The 23,268-nt window shown below is 34.2% G+C and overlaps 1 protein-coding gene and 1 pseudogene across 3 annotated transcripts in view; both read left to right on the top strand.

Annotated features, from left to right (window-relative positions):
- DPP10 (dipeptidyl peptidase like 10) overlaps positions 1-23,268 on the top strand; it is a 1,220,852-nt gene that overhangs the window by 213,550 nt on the left and 984,034 nt on the right. The window lies entirely within an intron of this gene.
- Positions 1,023-7,402, top strand: LOC102894020 (annotated as a pseudogene).

Genomic DNA, 23,268 nt, shown 5'->3' with positions numbered 1-23,268 from the left:
GATGATGGCATGATTATAGTAATTATCACATGCAACACAGGTAGTTACTACCATTTAATTCTGTTTTAATTTTATAGAGCTAGTAAAAGTCACATTAGAGAGAATATACAAGATGAGCTAACATTAAAGAATTTTTGTACATAGGAAATTTGAAGAATAAAAGGTTTTAAAGTAATTTTGATTTACAATTTTTTTATGGCTAACCTGTTGGACAAATTTTAATTACTTACATTATGGTTTTGAGGGGGATTAAAGTAATCTTCAATTGAGAACAATATTACAAATAGTCATCTAAAAGATGAGAAATTAAAGAAGATAATAGATATTAAAATTATTCAATTTTCCCAAAAGTTATGATAATTTATGTTGTTGGTTATTATTTTCCTTTACTAGACTCTGGATTATTCAAAAGCAGAAATATCATTATTTCTATTTTTCTCTAATGCCTAACAAATTGCTGGTATATGAAAAGCAGTCCACAGTGTGCTGTGTGTGACTCATGCTGGTCTGTGAGAACTGATTTTCAGATTTTCAGGAACTCTACAGGCTGTTTTGTGTCAACTTGGTAGCTTACAATCAGGCATGGTGGGAGTATTTATGCCATAAAATTAGGAATTGGAAAGGGCTTTTCCCTCAGAGAATAGGTTATTAAACATTTACTAGTGTACCACCAGAAAACATTTGATAAATGGTGAATGAACAAAGAATGAGTGGATGGTAAAAATGTGACGTGATATTCTGCGATAATAAAAAGAAATGCAACCCTCTTATGAAATAAATACCCAGCATGAAAAAAGATAAAATATTTGTAATTTAGTGTCAAACAGGCTTCTAGTTTTAGTTTGGACTCCAGCACTATCTAGTTGTGTACTCTTTTGAAAGCTATTTACATTCTTTGAGGTTTAAACCCCTTCCACCATATGAAGATACAACAAGAAGTCTGCAACCTGGAAGGGAGCCCTCGCCTGAGCATACTGGCACCTTGATCATGGACTTCCAGCCTCCAGAATTATTATGAACTAAAGGTTAACAAAAATTATCACTTTAAAGTAGATAATGTTGAAAATGAGCCTCAATTATCTTTAAGAACAGCCTTTTATGAGCTAACGCAAAGGATGAATTGTGCATAGTTGAAGCAGAGACAATGAATTATGAAGGTAGTCTAGTTAAGGTAACACTGGCAACTTTAAAAATATCTCTACAGCCAGTGGTTCCCCTTGGGGGCTTTGAAATAATAATACCACCTGTGGTCTTAGAGTTAAGTGTGTTTCAGGGCTTGTGCATATTAGTTAACAACACTTTGTAGCTGTGGAGGAAGAGGCAGAGTCAGAAGATGAAGACAGAGGGGGAAATGAAACTCCTAAATATATCTGGAAAGTGATCTGCTCCTGGAAGTGGTAGAAACATTCCACAGAAAAAAGTAAAACTTGCTGCTGATAAAGATCATGATCATGAAGATGATGATGATTTTGATGATGAGGAAGCTGAAGAAAAAGCTACAGTAAAGAAATCTATATCAATACTCCAGCCAAAATGTACAAAAATCAAACCAGAACACAAAATTATTAATACTAAGATCGAAAGATCAAGAATCCTTAAAAACAAACAAACAACAACATAAAAAACAAACAAAAAATGGAAAAAACCCCTAAGACACTGCAGGAATCCAGTTCTGTAGAAGACATTAAAGCAAAAATCCAAGCAAATATATAAAAAAAGATAGCTCTCTTTCTAAAGTGGAAGCCAAGTTCATCAATTATGTGAAGAATTACTCTGGATGACTGACCAGGATGCTATTCAAGCTCTCTGGCAATGGAGGAAGTCTTTTAAAGAAAATGTTTTAAATAGTTTGTTAAGATGTTTTGTCTTATTTCATTCTGTAACAGTTGGTATATGGCTATTCTTTATAAAATACAGAATGAGAACTTTCCTACTGTGTGTGATAAATGTTGTCCAGTTTCCATTGCCAAAATGTGTTGTCTGAAAGGTCTGTTTAGTTTTTAAAGATGGAACTCCACCCTTTGCTTGGTTTTAAGTATGTGTGAAATGTAATGATAGATCATAGTAGTAGTGGCAGTCAGGCAAATGGAAATTGTGGGGATCCAGAAATATAGATGTGAAATAAATTCTGTATTTTAATAAAGTCAATAAATAATACTTTGAAATTTAAATAACTTGCTCCATGATGTGTGTGTGTGTGTGTGTGTGTAAAAATTGATGTTAATGACATTCACCACATAAAAATATAGCGCAGATTAAATATCATGATTGCCTAAAATGTATGAGATCAAATTAGAGGAAATTGATAGTTTTACAGATCAAAAATAGGTTTCAGTTCTTTCATATGGCTCCACCTTTATAGTAAGCATGCAGTAAATATTTGAAAGGATAAAGAAGGAAACAAAAATAAAAGAGGTTAAGATAGAGTAGAAAAGATATCAGAATTTCATTCAATAAAACTTTTTCAACATGTCCATTTACATCCTGTCCAGTCTTCCAGTTTATCACCATAGTCGGTGACTTACAAAACAAAAATTAATGTTCTCACAATTTGACATAAGGCATTGGAGTCCCTAGAGATGCCTTACGAACTGCTTTATTACAATTTAAATGGATAATGTGTATTAGTATATATAATAATTTGACAATGGTAGTTCATTTCTTAACATGGGGACCATGTTAAAAAACACATTTTTACCTCTTTATATAGCTAGCTAATTTTAAAAAAAGCAATACATGCCTTTTATAGAAAAAAAAAAGATGTTAACCATGCTGAAGCTTAAAGTGGCTATATATCAAGGAGAACACATGTAAATATTACTTAGAACATAAATCAGATCACACTGTGGGTCCTGTTCTGCAGAATGCATTTCAAGCTAACAGACATGCCATTGACATTTTTCCATTGAATTCATAGAGGTTTATTTTATTTTTTTTTAAATGTAATGTTTCATTGTATGAATGAGTCAAAGTACTCAAAATCTCTCACTTTTGGCTTTCATAAACAATGCAGCAATGTCCCTGTATATATGGACAGATAATTTTTGACAAATGAGCCAAAAACATACAATAGAGATAGGAGAGCCTCTTCAATAAATAGTGCTGGGAAATTGGAAAGCCACATGCAAAAGAATAAAACTAGACTGCTATCTGTAATCATACACCAAAATTAACTCAGAATGAATCAGACTTAAATATATGACCTTAAACAATAAATTTTACAGACAAAAACATAGGTACTAAATTCATGGATCTTGGATTTAGAGGATTTCATAAATCTGACCTCAAAGACAAGGGAAGTAAAAGCAAAAACAAATGAATGGGACTATGTCAAATTAAAAAGCTCTGCACAGCAAAAGAAACCACTTTTCCAATTATATATGTATACCTAATTTTCCAATTACTTACATATAATTTATATATATTTATATTTATATACATATATAATTTATATATTTATGTTTAAATCTTTGATCTGTCTAGAAATTATTTCGGAGAAATGAGTGAGCACTGGCTTGTTTATTACCTAATGACTGGAAGTTATCCCAGTGACATTTAATGAATAATCCATCTTTCTCTTGTCTGTTTGAAATACTGCTTTCTCATACTCTAATTGTCAATGTTTCCTGGATATATTTAGATTTTTAAAAATTATTTTTCAGTGATTTATTCTAGTCCTGCACCTACATCATCCTGTTGTAATTTTGGTTGTTTTATTATATGTTTTAATGTTATTTAGTACCGATCCTCTTTCATCATTTGTTTGTGTATGTGTGTGTGTGTATGAAATTTACCTGGCTGGTTCTTTTTAAATTTTTCTTTGTTAGATAAATTTTAAAATATTGACACATTTCAAACTTAAACTCAGAGATAAAGAGAGAGGCAGACCCATATACATACACATACGTTAAAATTTTCATTGAGTATACACTAAATTTATTGATTGGTTTAGGGATAACTGTCATACAAAATTGAATCTTTGTGTTCAAGAACAATAGCTTTCTTCATGTATTTCAACTTTATTCTTGCTTTGGCAGTTTTGTAACTTTATTCATATGAGTCTTACATATTTTTAGTAAAGTTATTTTTAAGATTTTTTTTCACTTTTACTATTATGAATGAGATATATTTAAAGTGCATTTTCTAAACTGTTATTAGTTGTGTAGTATACAGGTAAGGTATTTTGTATATTTGTTTTTAACTTTGTCACTATTTTAAAATTCTTTAATAGTTCCGATACTGTTTTTACTAGTCTCTCCTGCGTTTTCCATTTTTGCTATTGTTTTCCATGTATTACACATTAAATACCTTCTATCTTTCTCTAGTCTAATTGGCACTGGCAAGCAATTTCAGAATAATATCAGAAAAAGCATATATCTGTATTTTAAAGTTGACTGATTGCAAGGCTTTTAGGATTTTACCAGTAAGCAGGATATGTGTAGACCAAGGAGATGTGATGTGTATTCTCAAAGTGCAGAATCAATCAGTTTTTTACATTATTTAAAAAAAAAATTAAATAATATTACAACTTTCCATACACTTTTCATCTATTCTTTTTAAGGAGTAATAATCACATTTCTAATAAAATTTAGGATGTATCCCTATTGGTTACATTCTACTGTTCTTTTAATATGCTACTAAAATTGGTTTGTTAATATTTTGCTTGGAATTTTTGCATAGATATTTATAAGTGGGAAATATTTGTAATTTTCTCCTTCAGTCATAGCTTCTAAGTTTCCATGATGGTACTGTTATGGAAGTATTGGAAATATTTCTCTCTTGGTACTGTAAGGAAGTATTGGAAATATTTCTCTCTTAATTTATATCAGTGATTCTTAACTCTGACTGTATATTAGAATTTTAAAAACCATGAACACTTGAAAATTACTAAGGCCTGCATCTCACCCCAGATCATTTACATGATGGGGGTCTCATTTATTTCTGTATAATATAGCCTGAGATTTCTTCTCTTTTTGTCTTATGTTGACCATGAATGCCACTCGACTCATTCTTTATGACAGAGTAAGAGTAAGGGATGCAGCATGGATCAACCGCCAAACCAAGCACCTTCCATCTTTCTCTGGAACAGAGCTAGGAGAGGTTATTCCAGGTATTGGCCCTTTGGAACTTTTATAAGGCATTTATGACCCTCCTGTAAATGGAATAGTTAATGACACTAAACTATTAGAATCTTGATGAGGTAGCATGTTCTGCTATTTGAATGTGATTTGGAACCCTTTGTTTTCCCAGTCATTTCTTTGTCTATATATCTCATTTTTATTTTCTGAATTGCCTTGCCAAATCCTCTCTTTCTTAGAGTGAATTTGATCTTTCATTCCCTCCTTAGATTTTTCCCTCTACAATAACAAATTTGCTACCCTTCGATAGTCTCTTTCTCACTGTCTTTATATTCTATTTCCTTATTCATATTCCAAACAACCCTCCTCTACTGGCTGTGGCTGCCCCATACTATCCATTGTGTCTCAGAATTCATCTCTCAAGGACAACCTTCCCATCCAATCACTGCTCTTCACTCCCAAGTTAAGTTTAATTTTCTCTATGTATGCTTCTGTTTTTTGGATAGTTGCAGTGAAACCAAACTCTCGAGAACTTTCACAACCTCTGTCATTCTTGCACAAACACTATCATCTCATTAAGAACTGAATTTAAATTTTCTGGGAAAAAGCATAATCAAATAAACTTACTATTCTTAACATCCCTGTTACCATCAGCCACTTTGCAAGAATATAAATCTCTAGGGTCATCCTTCCGTTTGTGTGTTCACATTCTCACTTGCTCCAAAGTTCCCCACCAAACTCACATCCTGTTGTTTTCACTCTAAATTTTGTTACTGCTTGGCACTATGTGTTGTGGCAAAAACGTACACAAATGGATTCAATGTAAACAAATGTCATTATATTCTCAACCTGACAATGTGATTATCCCTCTGGCCTGATTTACTTTCTGGGTGCTTTCTCGCAATAAGATTTCTCATTTCCCAACCCTTTATATCTCTGTGTGAGAATTCAAATAAAACACTTCTCCCATTTCTATACACAATTCATTAAATTTCCAATTTTATCTAAAAAGTTTTGCTCATCTGATGCTGTTATCACCTATTAACCTTCCTTAATGCTCTTCTCTTCACTGTTATCTATCAAGCTCCCAGGCACCTCTCAATTCACTAAATATATTAGCTCTTAGATTATGTCGTCTTATTCATGCCAAACCTAACTATTATTCTGTGTGATACCTGTCAACCAATGGTCATTGGCACTAATTCAATGCCAACAGAAATCTCCAGCTAGGGGTGTGGTGAAGAAGGAAACTATTGAGTGCAAAGAGCTTGATTGTGATACAGCATGGCTGTGAAAACAGCATGGCTGTGGAACACTTAATAGTCTTACAGCTCAATTATGAAGCTGTAAGGCAGTGAGGCAGCCTTAGGATGAGGTCCCTCTCTGGCTAGACAGCTCTGCTCCATTCTGCTATAGTACGGTCCACTCTGCCCTGCCCTGGTCTGTTCTGCTCTGTTCCTGCCAGACATCTTTGGTGTTTCATTTTCAGCGTTTCAACTTCAGCTGAAGAAATGCAAGCTTTAGTCTTAAGGGAAAATGGAAAGTGTACTCTCTAGCCAGAGGGGTGCTGACTTATATAGATAGAAGTTCCCGCTCCTGGTCCCTAATTGGTCTGTCCTCATGCATGTGAGGACTCCAAGTCCGTGCAGTTTGATTGATCCAAAAAGCACTGTTCTGATTGGTCAGAATGAAGTCACTCTGATTGGTCAGTGAAGATGCTGATGGGGAAATAGCTGCATAGTTCCGATTGGATGAAGAAAGTCTCGGAGGAAGCAGTTCAGTGAAGGCTTCTCCTTGAAGTAGTTTGTGTGAGAAGTCCATGTGTAGAAATGGCTATTAGTCTGTTTCCTTTTCTTTTCTTTTTAAGTTGAGCCCAGTTAGCCATTCCGAGCTCTCCTTCTTTCTCAGGGTCAACATACTTCTTCGCAGAAACCACCAATGTGACCTCCTAAACTTCAATGACCTTTATTTTCATGAAGACCAATCACCCTCATCAACTTTTAGTCTCATACAACAGATACATAATTCTAAAATTCCACATTTAGACATTCTGCTTATCTTTCTACCCTTCCACTACTCTACTTAATTACATTTTTTTCTCAATTATTTTGTTTTGCTTTTCACATCAGATGCAGAAGCAAGTCCTATTGGTTCTGTTTCCAAAACTTACCCTGCATCCAACTGATTCTCACAACTTTACCACTACCATAGTCATTCTGACTACCATCATATCTTACCGAGACGAAATAGTCTTCTATTATCCTATATTTTCTCCTCTGCTTTTCTTCGAGACTAAATCAGATTATTTTACAACCTTCTTGTAACCCTGCTTTGGCTTCCTATTGAAATAGAATAATATTTGAACTCTTCAAAGTGCTTTATAATCTTTTCCTTGACCACCACTTAGATCCTATACAGTCCAGTTAGATGGACCTTCTTATCTTCTTTCTTTTAAGATGTTAAGCTTAGTTCAACCTTAAGCTTTTGTGTTTGTTTTCCTCCTGCCTAAAACACTTCTCTCAGACCTTTGCCTGACTGCCTCTTTTGCATTATTTAGATTTTAGCTCAAATGCCTTCTTCTCAGAGGGTCCTGTTAAAATATTAACCAACCACTTTCTTCCCCTAAAATTAAAGTATTAAAACTTTCTTACATAGTTTTAATCCTATGAAAATTTAATCTACCATAGGTTTTTCTCTTTGGGGTGATCATGAGGCTTACATAAAACATAAGTCTATTTTAAGCTGATAAGAAGTTACCTTCGATCACATTAAAAAACTCTGCACTTATTTATTCTCCCACAATTTTCACTATTGATTTCATACTTTACATCTTTGTATATTGTGCATTCATGAGAAAATTATTGTAGCTATAGTTATTTTAAGCATTAATATTTTTTAACATTCATGCTAGAGATAAAAGTGATTTATCTACCACTATTACAATATTAGTGTATTCTGAAATTGACTGTATATTTACTTTCACTGTTGAGTTTTATATTCTTATCTTTTCATGTTACTTAGCGTCCTTTTATTTCAACTAGAAAAACTCTTCTTTATTATTTCTTGTTAAGCAGGTCTAGTGATAATGAGTTCTCTTAATTCTTGTTTGTCTTGGAAGGTCTTCATCTCTCCTTCATTTCTGAAGGAAAGTTTACCAGGTATAATATTCTTAGTTGGCAGTATTTTCTTTTAGCCCTTTGAATTATATCATTTCATTCCCACCTGGCCTACATGCTTTCAGCAGAGACATCTGCTTATAGCCTTATGGGGGTTCCCTTGTATGTGATGAGTCATTTTTCTCTTGCTGCTTTAAAAATTCTTTCTTTCTGTTTGCCTTTTAACATTTTAATTATAATGTGTCTTGAAGTAATCTTATTTCAATTTATCTTATTTAGGTTCTTTGAATTTCCTGTACCTGGATGTACATCCCTCTTTCATGAGTTGAGAAGTTTTCAGTTCTTATTTTCTTTCCTTCTCTAGTCTCCTACTGGGACTCCCATGATACAAAAGTTCATTTGTTTGATGGTGTCCCATAATTCATGTAGAATTTCTTTTTTTTCTTTTTCTTTCTTTCTTTCTTTCTTTCTTTCTTTCTTTCTTTCTTTCTTTCTTTCTTTCTTTCTTTCTTTCTTTCTTTCTTTCTTTCTTTCTTTCTTTCTTTTCTTTCGAGTTTATTTCTAGTTAGCGCGCTCTCTCTCTCTCTCTCTCTCTCTCTCTCTCTCTCCTTCTCCCTCACTCTCTCTCTCTCTCTCCCTCTCTCTCTCTTCTTTTTTTTTTCCCCCTAACTGGCTAATATGAAATAATCAAAGCCGTTGTTGAAGCTCTCTATTGAATTTTTCAATTCTCTTATTCTTCAGCTCCAGGATTCCTGTTTGGTTCTTTTTCGTGGTTTCTATTTATTTAAACTTATTTTGTTCATGCTTTGTTTTTCTGGTTTTGTTGTCTGTGTTCTCTTGCATTTCATTTAGTTTCTATAAGATGCTTATTTTGCATTCTTTGCCACATGAGTTATAGATCCACTTACTTGGGATCAGTTACTGGAGCTTTGTTAGTTTCCTGCCTATTTCTTTGTGATCCATGTAGACTTGCATAAGTGCATATGCATTTAAATGAGCAAACACCTTTTCCAGTCTTTACAGACTGGTGTTAGCAGGTAAAGATCATCTCCTCTTGTTTCCCGGGGCTGATGGAATTATCCCAAAATTTTCAGTCATGCTAGGTTGGAGCCAGATTCGAGGCTGTTGCTGGGTCTGCAGTGGGGTCCACAGTTGATGTGCTTGCTACTGGGACTTAGGCAGGTGTGGATTCCATCTGGTACCTGGATCATTGGAACTGCCTCCAGTAGCTTGTTCAATGGGGTGGCACTAGGACGAGGGTCCATTTCAGAGTCCACCATTGGGTACTCAATCAGTGCGCCTATTACTAGGTATGTGGAGGGATGTGGCTTCTGGTAGATCCCTGGGAGGGTTCCTGCCTAGTCACTGGATGAGTCCCTGGGTAGGCAGTAGTGGCCCTGGGGCATGTATAAGAGAGACTGGAACAGAGACCCAGAGATATTTCAGTTTCCACAGTTAAAATTTAGGTCTCTAGACCTGACTATGGAGGCAAAGATGAGTGTGTCACCCACCAGGTTTCTGGGTAAGCTGGACTGCTCCCTGATTATGGCTGGAGGGGTTGTAGCTGAGTATAGAGCCCTTTCTGGATCTTTTGAACTGCAGACATGAGTGTTCTCCCTAGGGCGCCTGTGACAGCAGGACTGCTCACAAACCGTGGCTGGGAAGGGCTTGAACTGACCAGAAGGCCCTTCAAGATCTTTGGGGTTGCAGAAGGGATTGTCTCCTGCTGGGTCCATGGGTTGGCAGAATTTGGCTGTCAGAGAACTAGAGCTGAATACAGGGGCTTTTCAAGATCTCCAGGGTTGCGGCCAGGAGTGTCTCCTGCCAGGTCCTTGTGCCAAATGGCTATTCACAGACTACAGATGGGACAGGCTAAAAGATTCTTTCAGAATCTATAATTTGACTGGAATTTGGTCAATAGGAGCTGACACTGGTTCATAGGCCACTAAATCCTATAGCTGGGATTAAGTTTTGAATGCCTATTACTCAGTATGTACATGGGTAGGTAAGACTTTTCCCAGTTTCTTGGTTTATGGTGCTTGTAAAAGAACCAAACCAAACAGTGCTGTAGCTGAGTCCTCAGGGGTACAGAGTTGTTTCTAGGTATATAGCTGGGACCATAATCAGCAACTAAGCCAACTGGGTGCAAGTCTGCCTTCTCAATATTGCTCTTTTTGATCTTGGACTACATTGGTGTTTCCTATTCTCTTAGCTGGATCCCAAACCTTCCATGAAAGCACTTTTGTCTGTGGATGGATGCCAAATTATTGTTGCTCTTAGAGTATACAAGAGGAGGAGGACATCTTATTTGACCTTGCAAATGTCACTCTATTTTTATGTATTTTTTGTGTGTAGTAAGTTAAAAACATTCAAGCTTATTTTTATTTTCCAAATAGATACCTTATTGTTTTAATATCATTTATAGAAATCATATCCCTTATGCTTTCTTATACTTATTGGGATTGTGGGTAATAGTCAAAAAAATAAAATAAAAAAAACAGATGAGAAAAGAACTTGGAAGAAAAACATGATTTATAGAAATGATATAATTATATTTTCTTTCTGCAAAACAAATTTTCTGTCTCTTTCTCCTACTTCCTCTCTCCCACTCCCTCTCACTCTCTCTACAAAAAAAAAAAAGTCTGATAGATAAATTAGGTAACTATTCTTTGCATGAGTGAATTGTTTGCATTGATACTCAGTAATTATATATTTATGTCAATGCTTTACAATTATGTTCCATTTGTAAAATTTAAAATCACAAGCTCAGTCCCAGCTCCAGGAGATAACAGATGAAATATGAGGCAAGGAAATGAGGAGGATGTCATGCTGATTGCTTTCTGGAAGACTCAATTTGTAAACTAGTGGGAACCCATATTTTTCCCAATTGACCTTTTTTTGTTACACTTTCTGTACTCTTTCTTCTAACACAAAAATTATCATGGGGATTCATGGGAGATTGGTTGATTCTTGGAACTGCATATGTTACTTTGTGAAATTTATAGTAGCTTTCAACCAATAATTTATTAGTGCTTCTTGTTAAATGCCCTGTGAAATATCTACCAGTTCAAACTCTAACAAAAATATTGAGACCTTCCTTCCACATGCAGATTCTGTTTTGATTACATTTAATCTCAGTACTGGGCTATTTCTAACAGAGATGTCAAGGAGAATGGCGTCAGCCCTTTCCTGTATTCCAGGGTCCTCCAACCTCCAAAGACATCTTTCCATTGCATTATCTGCTGTTATACAGTGAATTATTAGCCATCTGCTACTGGCTTAGTACTGTGATTTAAGTATTGTATCAGGTAGTTACAAAGGGTAAGAAGATAGATGTTAAATCTCCTTTTTCTCAGTATGCCACTTAATTTGCTTGACATATTACACTTTGTAAATTCTTGTGTCTGTCAACACATCCTCTCTACTCCCATGCTAACTTGCACAATATATTGTTATTTTAAATATATGCCCCTTCCATAGATTCATAGAGTGTCTAGGATGGGCAAATAGTTTCTAATTCATATTGTTGATTCGGACTGAAAAGTAATGGTAGCTGACTTTGCTAGGAAAAACCTGAGGCCATGCATTTGCTACTCAGCACTTATCTAACAGGGAAGATTTGGTGACTGGTGATTTGATTTCTCTTTTTGTTATCTTTTCTAGCGTCATACTAAAAACATTGATTTTCATAAATATAAAGTTGCCTCATTCTGTGAAAATACACTCATTTAGTTATAATAAGCTAAAATCCTCATTAAAAGCAAGTTCAATAATGAATTTATTGCATATCAATACTAGAACGTATGATTTCTTGAATCTGAATTTCTTGAATTGCAATTATTTTCTACTGTGACATATCAGGAAACAAGGGATCTTGAATCAGTTTGACTTGCAAGATTGAGAACAGAAGGTGTCTTGACTTTAGTATGAACTTAAATTTGAAAGCCTTTTATTTTATTTTTCTAATAATTGAAGCTTTTCATGTAATATACTCAAAAATTTGAAAAGTAAAGAAGAAAAATTTAAATGGAGGAAAAATACCTTTTATAATCCTATCCTACATTAATGTTTTGGTCACATTGTTGCAGTTTTTGTTACATATATGTTTTTACAATGTAATTAAACTTATATACTGAATAAATAATATATACTCTTTATTTTACCTATCATTAAAACATAAGCATATTTTTATGTTTGAAAACTCATCATAACATTATTTTTTACAGATTCATAATATTCCATTAACCGAATGTGTTTACTTTACTCACTTAAACATTTGGAATATTGTGCATTTTCGTTGATTTCTTATTTTTACCAGAATTAGCAATGCTTCAATGAATGAAGCAACATATTTTAGATTATTTTATTTTACCAGAAGTTAAATTTTGGAGACAAAGTAAAAAATATTTAAGATTATTACAAAAAAAACCTCTTTTTTAAAAAAATTAATGTTACAAAATACATCTGTGCTGTGTAGCTTTCCAACTTTGTTATTTTCCTAAATAAATGAGTCCTGCAGGGTGGTGGTAATTAAGGAAGGTCCTATTCTGGCACATAATACATTTTTAAGTAGCTTTGTACTGGCCATGATTCTGAACTAGATGCACTTTTGAAATCTCTTGTTGTTATAGGTACTATGGAAGAGAGGAAAATATATAGAAATATTTCTATTGTTGGAGGATAGTTGTTCTAGTAAAATGCAGCATTACATCCTCTTAGAAAAGATGGAACTAAAAATTATGAAAATAATTTACTTAACCTTATATTCTATAAACCTTAGGTTATAGTTGCAACTATGTATCAGTATTAGAAACTGGCAAAAATAAATTCCATTTTTTCAGTGTATTTTTCTAAGTTCAAAATTAACATAACCCCTCACTCTAAGAATGACTTTTGCATCTTTTTCATAAAAGCATCCTTTTAATAGGATCTTTCAGTACATCAGCAGTTTTCTCAAGAGCCTCTTTTATTTCTTTTGATATACAAGCTATTCTCCTTTGAACTCTCTTCTTTTGATACCCTACATCAATTTCCTGAAATTCTCTTCTTGCTAACTGGTATACCTCTGTCAGAAAGTCATTTGTCAATGGCTTTGCATGTGATTCTTCAACATCACTTTTATGAAATCCTGGATCACTTGCAGAAATGTAAAGCTCCATCATTCTATCCCGTTCACTTCTATTTTAAACGTCTGATAAATATTTTTTAATGTCAAAATAGGGAGCGATGTCAGTAGTAAGGAGGGCGAATGTTTGAATGAGAATTGATTTGACAAATCATCAGTTAATTAGTGAATATTTTTGTATTTTGAGCCCTAACCGCTATCATAACTTTAGGATTGTGGCTAATGAATGTGTGGATATAAAGGGCCTCACGTGTGTTCTGGTCATTATGCTTGATCTGTTTTCCCAACCTAGTGTCAAAGTTTATATTTCAAAGATCAGAAGTAAACGACTTGATGAAGATATTTTTAATACTAATCATGAATCTTAGCTCTATTGGAAACAACAGTTCTCAGCTTTGACTTTGCATAAGAATTGCCTGAAGAACTTTTTAAAAATGCCAATGCCTAAGAAACACTCAGATGAATTAAATTAGAATTTCTGAGAGTGGGACCCTGTCATCAGTATTTTTCTAAGTGTCCTTTTAAAATAAAAACAAATATGAGTATGTATTTCCCATCTTTTGTACCCCCAATTCCTAAAAATTCTGATTAACTACATTTGGGAATTTGATGCCTGAGAAATTGCACTTACAATTAGTCCCTATATGATTGTAATATAAGTTGTCTTGGAAAATATTTTTAGACAATGTTGATCTGCTCAGATAAGTAGTATATAAAGAGACAGACTAATCTTACCCTGTGGAATGGCAATACTAAAGTATTTCATTTCAAATTTTACTTTTCATTTTCCAATTAATATCATCAAACACTTATTTTCAGATCGCCACAAGACAATGAGTGGTTACTTCTGTAGATAACAACTAAAACTACTTAATGTAACAACTTTACCAGTTTTATAGTAATCATTGTTGGTTATAAAGGATTTCGGTTCAACTAATCAAATATCGGTGCATTGGCATACTGTGTTTTATTCATATGTGTGTGTACATATATGTATATGTGTATATATATATGTATCTGTGTATGTGTACGTATATGTATATGTATATGTATATGTATGTATATTTACACATACTGTTGTAGCCATAATGCATGGAACAATTACAATTAAGTGAATCTCTACATCAGTGCTTCTACAACTTGGTTGTGCATTCAAATTATCTGAAGATCTTACTAAAATTTCTGTTAAGATTCTGATTCATATGATTGGAATGGGGACTAAGATTCAGCATTCTCAGCAAGCTTCCAGGTTTTCTAATGCTGCTAAACTTGGGACCAAAATTTGAGTAAGAAGGGTCCAGGCTAGTGTGTGTGTGTGTGTGTGTGTGTGTGTGTGTATTTCTCATAGAATGGATCATTTGCTTGAAATTAACCCTTTATAATCACCCCATAATTAAATACATTTGAAAAATATATTTAACTACTATTTATTAAGGACCTTTCATGAACAGAGCACTGAATATCAAATATCAAACACATGACCTTGTTTATTGTATCCACTTAACTGAGGCTCAGAGAGAAAAAGTACTTTGCCCAAGGTCACACAGTTTGAAATGGCAGACCAGAGTTTGTGTTCAGATCAGAGTCTATAATCTTAGCTACTGAACAATAAACAATGTTATCTTGCTCCAGCTCATCTGTTCTCTACCACCTTCTTCAGCTTGACCTTTTAACTTTTTTTTTATAGTAATGATCAAAGATGAATGTTTGAAATTCATTGCAGGCCACATCTTGCACATTGAAGATGGCTGTCTATTCAAGATTGCTAATTACTAACATCATTGTGGAATAAAAAAGCAAAATATATAATTGTTATTGCATCATTTGGGTAGTACTTCCCTCTGTACTCAAGTCCTTTCATATTTATTGGATTAGGACTTCTTATAGAAAAATGACATTATACTCCCATCTTTATTGTTTAATAAAAAAAAAATAAAGAAAACAGATGATCAGTTATTTGAGGGATGAAATAGATTTTATAGCATCCTTTCTAATAGAAGAATATCGGTTACTGATTTCCTATTTGTGCTGGGTGTTGTGCTAGTTACATCATGCATAGATTATTTTACTCAGTCCTCACATACCACTAAATTATTATCTTCTACATTTACAGATGAAGAAATTGAAAATCAAGGGTTAAAAGTTTTCCTGCAGTTAACAACTGCTAAACACTGGCAGCAATGTTTGTCTTCTTAGTGAATCAATATAGTTAAAGGAATATAATGTCCCTTTATCAACTGCAGATAACAATTTGGAATGCATTAGATGAATTTGTAATATATTGTGCTAAAATAGATCTGTTTTTATTTTAGAACAAAGGAAAGCATGTTTAATCTGATGATCACCACAATTACTCTAACCTGATTGAGATTCATGAAAGTGGTTATTTATGTGAGGAAGATAAAGTAACATTTTGCAAAAGGCACACCCAACCACCAATATTTTTACGTGATTTATAAAGTGAAAGCTCCTAAAATGAAAGATATGGAGTATTTTATATCTCGTATTTTAACATTTCTAATAAACCATAGCTTGATAAATGAATCAGGTTATACTGATTAGGTTTTTGCTACAGTCATCATTTTACTTTCTAAATACTTATGCTTGAGAGTGGGAAATAAACAAATGGTTTAATTATGTGTTAGGAAATATCTTTCAATTCCAACTAGTAGCCATGAGATTAAAAATATAGACATATTTCATTGATAACTAAGTTTTGGTTATGATAAAACTATAAATATATCTTAAGCCTGTGTCTTGCTACTTTTGGATTAGGTCAGTTTTCCATGTGAGTGGTTGTTTCTTTTCAGTCGTTATTGTTGTTTTGTTTTGTTTTCTCTCTGAAAATTGCTTTCACTCTAACCCTATAGTCCCATAGCAGGTACACATTCCAACTATGGAATAATTTGCAACTTTACTAATCTTGGCTTCCCTTACTTCACCAATAAAATGAGTTAGGTTACCAAAGTCTCCCCTCCAGCATGTGTGCTGGTAAATGGTCCTTTTCCCTTCCCTTTCCTTCCTTTCCCTTCCTTTCCCTTTCCTTCCCTTCTGTCTTTTCTCTTCTTATTACCTTTATTTCATTTCTGCTACTACATTGTAATTATTATTTATAAAATCTTTACTATATATAAGCCCTTGAGGGCAGCATATTTTTCTTCTCAATATTTGAAACTCCAAGTATAACTCAATGAATGATAAGCACACAATAAGCTCAGTAAATATTGGTGGAATTAATAACTATTAAGTGCCCAAGAAAAAATATGATTGAATATTATTAACAAACTTTTTTCTAATTTGGGCTACACAGTAGTAAAGTGGTAATTCTCTTTTCTTCTCTACTCTTGCTCTCAAATTTATAATTTCTAGGGAAATTAACTACAGAATAAAAGTAGTCATTTTAAGGGCAATTCCTTATATTTTTATTTGGATCAGGCACATGGATATACCTCTTTAAAAGAAGTCTATTCTTAGCAGGTCTTTTTTTTATTTTTTTATTTATTTTTTTATTTTTTAGGAATCCATTTGTGTTCTCAAACAATTTGAGACCTTCATTTTGCTTTAGAGTACAGGTTTTCTGAGGAGTAGTGGTCACAGTGATATTGTACACAGAGCTTGAATGTGGTTTTCAAACAAGATCTGATTACACCCCAGTGGTTTGTGAAACTCTAATGCAGGGCAGTTGTTTCAAGCATTTTATTTGTGAACACCTCAAATGAGATTTCTAAATTTTATTTGCTTGGAGCAGGGATTGAAATGCAGGGAGGCGGAGATGAGATCTTTTGTTGTAATGTGCAATTGTATCTTGGCTTCTAATGCAGGGAGCACTTCCAAGGAGAAATATAAATGGTCTGTGGAATTATTCCTTTTCCACCTAGTATGATAGTAAAATAATTGTTTTCTAAGAGGCCCTGCTGTTATTGTAATGGCACTAACTGGTATTCTTTAGGCCTCTCTTGTTTATATGATAGTATTTATTTAGAACTAAATGTTAGAGGACTCTTGGGCTATAAAGCCAATCCAGAATGTGAGGTGCCTGCATGTTTTATCTAGTTAGCTTCCCAGAGAGCTAAAAAGTTATAATTTTAGAAAAGTTTTTATTCTGTACTAGAAAGATCCTGGATTTCGAAAGAAAAAGAATCCGAAATCAAATCGTAGCTGTCCCATATACTAGTTGTGTGTTGCTAGGCAATTTTTATAAACATTTTGGGCCTCTGTTTACTTATCAGTAAATTGTAGATGACAGTTTACTAAGTGGCATGAAGATTTAAAAAAATACGTGTATATAGCCTAAAGAGCACACTGAAATATTAATAAATATGATAGACATTTCTATGGCCAAACATTGTACACCATTGGGTATTAAAGGATATTTACTGCAACTTATTGCCAAAATTAGATTATAATTAACTCTAAGTTATTTACAGAAATATGTTTGCATCATTTTGATTAAGAAACACTCAATTTTGACAGCTATAAGTGACCAGAAATTCCCGATGCATTATAACACTTATACTATAGGTCGGGAATCAGTAAACTTTATCTGTAAAGAACCAGATAATAAATATTTTAGATTTTGTGAGTCTCATGGTCTTGACCACAACTACTGCTCAATTCTGCCATTATATAGCATGAAAGCCTCCACAGACAATATGAAAAAAAATTAGCATAGTCTTACTCCAATAAAATTTTATTTAAAAACAGGTGATTGGTCACATTTGGCACAAGACTCCTGTAAAATATCATAGGTAGTATAACTACTGATTATAGATTATTAGGTAGTATTGCAGTAAAGAAAGTATTACTGCATTGTGTGTGTGTGTGTGTGTGTGTGTGTGTGTATTATTTCTGAGTGTGTGGGAGTGAAGCAGAGTAAGCTGTCAGTCCTACTTCCAGTGACAATTAAGACAACAGGAAGAATTTAGAAAATGCATCATAAATTACTTCTTGGAACTTAGAGAGGAGATAAATTTTGACTACTATATAGAAGTGTCTTCTTATATGGAGAAATCATTCCATGTTTTCTGATTCTAGGACTCAATCTCTTTTTATATTGTCCATATTATATATTCAGTATTCTATACTTAGATCATAATAATTAGTTGTAATTAAGCCATTTTTTCCCCAAAATTCCCATCCTAATCACGCACAAATTATTCCATTCCTACCCATTTTTTAAGTCCCAGTTTAAATTTTACTTTTTGTCAGAAGTCTTTTCCTAATGTTTAATTATATCAGTCAAACATGCTGCTTTCTTTGAATTGTTCCAATGCCATATTTTAAGAAACGTCATCAGACTACCTGGTAGTGCAAAGTCCATTATAGTCTAAAGTATAAATAAGTCCTGCATGACTAAAGGTTCTCCAGATTCATTTTGATTCTTTCACACCAAGAGTCTTGGGTGTCATAGGAACTCTGATATACTATAATCATTTTCATATTCCATTTGCTTTTTCTTATGGATGTGGTAAAGTCTTCTCCTCTTGATACTTCCTACTCTTAAAATAAACATTTATCATCTATTTCATGGGGATTAGATAGAATCATAAGTTTATATGAGGAACAAAACTTTTCATTAGATCCACCAGTAAGATCTAGTTCAGAGATGCTTATTGCTATAACTGTATTCCGGATTTCTGAAAGGCCGTTTACAAGAATTGCCTCCAGTGATAAGTGGAGGCTCTGTGTGAGCTGACTCTGTTATACAACAGGAGGGAATATCTGTACATTAACAAAAAATTACTTTGAAATAATACATTTTATGAAGCCTATAGTGATCAGAGTAGTCTGAGCATGACTCAGTGTTAGAGTTTAAAATTGCTTTGGGAAGAGGACAGCCTGTTTTTATTTCTTTGTCATCTAACATTGTTATCATGAGAAACAATTAATTTGCTGTATTTTATGTTCCTGTTATAATCTATGTTGTGAGACAGAGCTGTGGCATTTTGTTGAAATGATAAGAGATAAATAGCACTATAGTGCTTAGGGAAGATTACATTATTTCTAACTATGGACAGCCTGGGAAATTTAAGTGCCTGAGCTGGTTTTTGGATAATGGCAAAACTTAGAAGAGATGACTTAGAGCATTATCAACTGTACCGTCCCATTTCTTCAGTGGAAATGCTGAAAACTAAGGTTCACGTAATTAGGCCCTACTGTACTCTTTTCCAGGAGAATATAATTGATATTTCTTAGAACAGTCAACAAGACTCTTTGATTGGTTCTCTCTGTCTCTCTGTCTCTCTCCATCTCTCTATCCTTTTGTCTCTATCTCTGAAGAGTAAGACCCCTTCAGAACTATTATTCCATCAACCCAAATCCAGGTTATTCTTCAAGACTTCAGACTGGCATATATCTTCCCAGGATTCAGGTGCCAGCTAAAGTTTAGAAACATGATTTTAGAGACTCAGTCAACCCTGATATTGTGCAGTTTCATAATTTTCTAGTTCACTTTGATCTTTCCATTGTTTCTATTAAATACTTCCTATGTGCAATAGTCACTATCAATGATTTAATCATAAAATATTATGTTTTTGTACTTTACACAAGCCCAATTCTAAATTGCAATTATCAGGTTATTATTATTAGGATGATGATTATTAGGCTTTCAAATAGTTCTTTAAAACTAGGTATCTTTCCCTCCTCCCCAACTTTTTAAAGTAAAAAGCCTATGTAGATGTTTGAGTTGGGTCATTTTAGCCTTCCTTATGATACCATCTTCTTAGGAGATGGAGATGTATATATATCTTCATAAAGTGCAAAGGGCATGCAGATACTATGTCTTACCTGTGTTCAACCTAGAGAGTGAAGAGATCATCTTCACTCTCTAGATTATGTATGACTAATATCCTAGCCCTTTAATGATTTTTTTTTCCATTTTAAGCTAAAGGATCCTGTACTTATAAAGGTTTGTTAATCACTGAAATGGCTAACATTTATTGAGTGTGTCTTATGGACTAAACATGCTGATAAGCATAATTATAGATATCCTTTCACCTTGAATCCACTCAGACTCTCTTTGCTGATGTACAATATTTTTTCCCAATTTTTAGATGAAAAAAATGAGATGATGAGCTGTTAAGCAACTGACTCAATGTAAAATAATTTTTCCTATCTTATTTACTTCGTATTTCTTTTGTTTTGTTTATTCAACAAGTTGATTTTTCCTCTTATGTGCCAGATATTGTGCTAAACACGGGGAACATAAGGGTGGGCAAAAACAGAAGTGATCCCTGTGTTTATGGAGTTATCAAACAAGTAAGTGATGGAATTAGAATCCTCATCCAGGTCCACCATGTTCCAGAGATGAACTCTTCACTACCTAGATGTGTCCCTTTTAAAAATTGTTTTTGTTTTTCTTGCATTACAATTAAGGATGTAATGGGTCCGGTGAGCAGGAGAGAAGCGCTGGCTTAAGTTCTGGTTAACTAACTGGCTTCTGCTCCTTGATAGCAATGCAGCTCTTCTGTCTTGGATTCCCTGAGCCTGCTACCCTGACCTGCAGAAAGCCCAGAACATGGGCCCATTCTAGTGGTGACATCCCATCTTTCAACATTTACTCTCCTGGATCTCACAGACAATATTACTTTCCAAAGTCTCCTCATAATATGTTCAAACTCACTGCCTAAATGAGAGGTGATTAGCACTACTATTTCTACAACATTACACAAATACAAAGCTCATATTTGTATAGTACCATGGAGTAAAGGGCCAAAACTACTCGTAGCCTGTGATAATAGGCCTAAGGGTTCCAGTTATGCTAGATGACTTCTGGCTACCCTGAGCAGGAAGAATTCTTATTCTTGTCTCCATACTGTGTAAGCCATTTATAGCATTTCAGGTAAGGAAGATTTTTGCTAGGCTATTTTCAGCTTAGGTTGGTTTTAATGGGTTTTATTTTTCAGGTAACCCAGAGTCAGGCCCTGTGAGAGCTGGAAACCAAGTGAGCCTTCCTGACAGTTACATAGAGAGATAGCTCTGAGGAACTTCTTTTCCCCCTTCTGACCACTTTATGAGAAATGAAAGTTAAAGGAGTTGATTTCACTCTACCTCCAGTTCACTGTAGCTCTCAATGTGACATGTTCATATGGTGTTCAAAGGTTAGAAAGAAGTGGATCCTGTAGTACAGAGAGAAATAAAACAGGCAGAGGCAAAGGCAAGACAAAAGGAGAAAACAAGATGAGGTTAGCACATGAAAGTATCTTCTTTCTTTCCCTCAGGGCTGATTTCACAATACTGAAACACCAGGGTGCCTGTCTTCTTTAGTACTTTGTTAAAAGTTTTCAATTGGGTAAGAAACTTGACTGTATTAGGGGATATCAAACATCCAGCAAGCTTTTGGTCTTGCTCAGATGCCAACAGCTGGCCCTGTGCTTCTGCTCTCTCATTCACCACATTTTGCCAGAGAAGTCTGGTTTGCTTCCGATACTCGTTTACCTATTCTTCAAAGGCAAAAGGTTGGTGGGTGGAAACAATAATCATTTTTAAGAAGTAAATGCAAAAAGAACCTACACTCTCTTCTGTTATAAGATACCTGTGCTGGCATATTTGATTCATGTGGATAGGTATAATTTTTCTAATTTCTGTTATGTTTTCAGCATTCTTAACATTGTGTTTATAAAAGTTAACAAATTCTACCTAAAGAAGCCCACAGAAACACATGGATTTTCTGTGGTTGATTGTGATTGAATTCTTAACTAGTGAATATCTCCTCACTAAATATGTTTCTACCAAGGTCAACAAGAATTTCCCACTGACTGAATCAAAAGGACATATTTTATTTTTGTTCTTATGTGAATCCTCTGCAGTTCTGACACAAATAATTATTTCCTCTTTTCATATCCCTAGTTTGCCTTCTTCTAAATCTCTGGTTACCCTTTCTCAAACTTTTTATTGGATCCCTCATCCTTTATTTAGTTCTAAAATATATTATTTACCAGGTTCCTTCTGCACTTCACCCTTCTACCTCCTCACTCTGCCTACTTCTCTGTTCATTTCCCTACTCCCATAATTCATAAGATAAAAGCAAAACTTGGATGTTAAGCCATTCCCTGGGCTGGGACTGCTTTACTTATTTGGCTGCTGACTCAAGAATCAACACCTGGTCTCTGCTACCTTAGACTTCTACTGTCCTTTTTTGCCAATAATTAAAAAAATATTTAGCTATAGGGCAGCGTAGACCTAAGGCCCACTTTCAACCCAAAAGGAACTTTTCTTTCCAGGCTGTAACTAATGGCTCCTAGTTTTCTGTCAGGACGGTAAAACAATTCTCTTAAACTCCAGACTAGCTATCTGCTTTCTAGGATTTCCCATTTGATAGCCTATAATCAAATATACAAATTTAAACTGTCCTTTCTTCACACAACTCTAGCCATTATATCTATATTCCCATGTTCAGTGAATGTTATCATTTATCTACATACTTGATCAAAGAGATATAAAGAATTATTTTCTGATGTGTTCCTTCTTCTTATACTTCTTATACCCAGTGATTCTGACTGAATAGTTTACAGACTATGGCTCTGTCCTTGCCATCAATCTTCACCTTAGTTTAGACTCCATCATCCTTTGTCCACATGACCATAGAAATCTCCTATCTGGTCTTTTTGCTTATACTGCTGCTTTCTTCCAATGCATTATCCTCGCTGCTGCCAAACTTATTTATTTTTCTATAGAATAAATGTAGCTTATTCCTCTCTTGCTGTGTTCTTTAATATTGTCTCCATCATTGACTTTTGCAGCCACCCCTACCAGAGCATTCTATCTTCTTACTTGAGTGGTATTTACAATTCCTAGAATAAAACATGAACATATGTCTCTACCCACCTAGAATAAATGCATCCTTCCCTCCTTCTCTACCTCATCAACTCCTAGTCATCTTCAGAAGACAATAAAGTGCAGGAAAAAAGACATGCATCCTGAGCCCAGTCTCAGACCTCACTTCTCATCT

This window comes from Pteropus alecto, unplaced genomic scaffold (genome assembly GCF_000325575.1).
Source record: "Pteropus alecto unplaced genomic scaffold, ASM32557v1 scaffold3, whole genome shotgun sequence".
Classification (NCBI taxonomy): domain Eukaryota; kingdom Metazoa; phylum Chordata; class Mammalia; order Chiroptera; family Pteropodidae; genus Pteropus; species Pteropus alecto.
The sequence above is the reverse complement of the archived record's forward strand: the minus strand, read 5'-3'. Positions and strand labels throughout refer to the sequence as shown.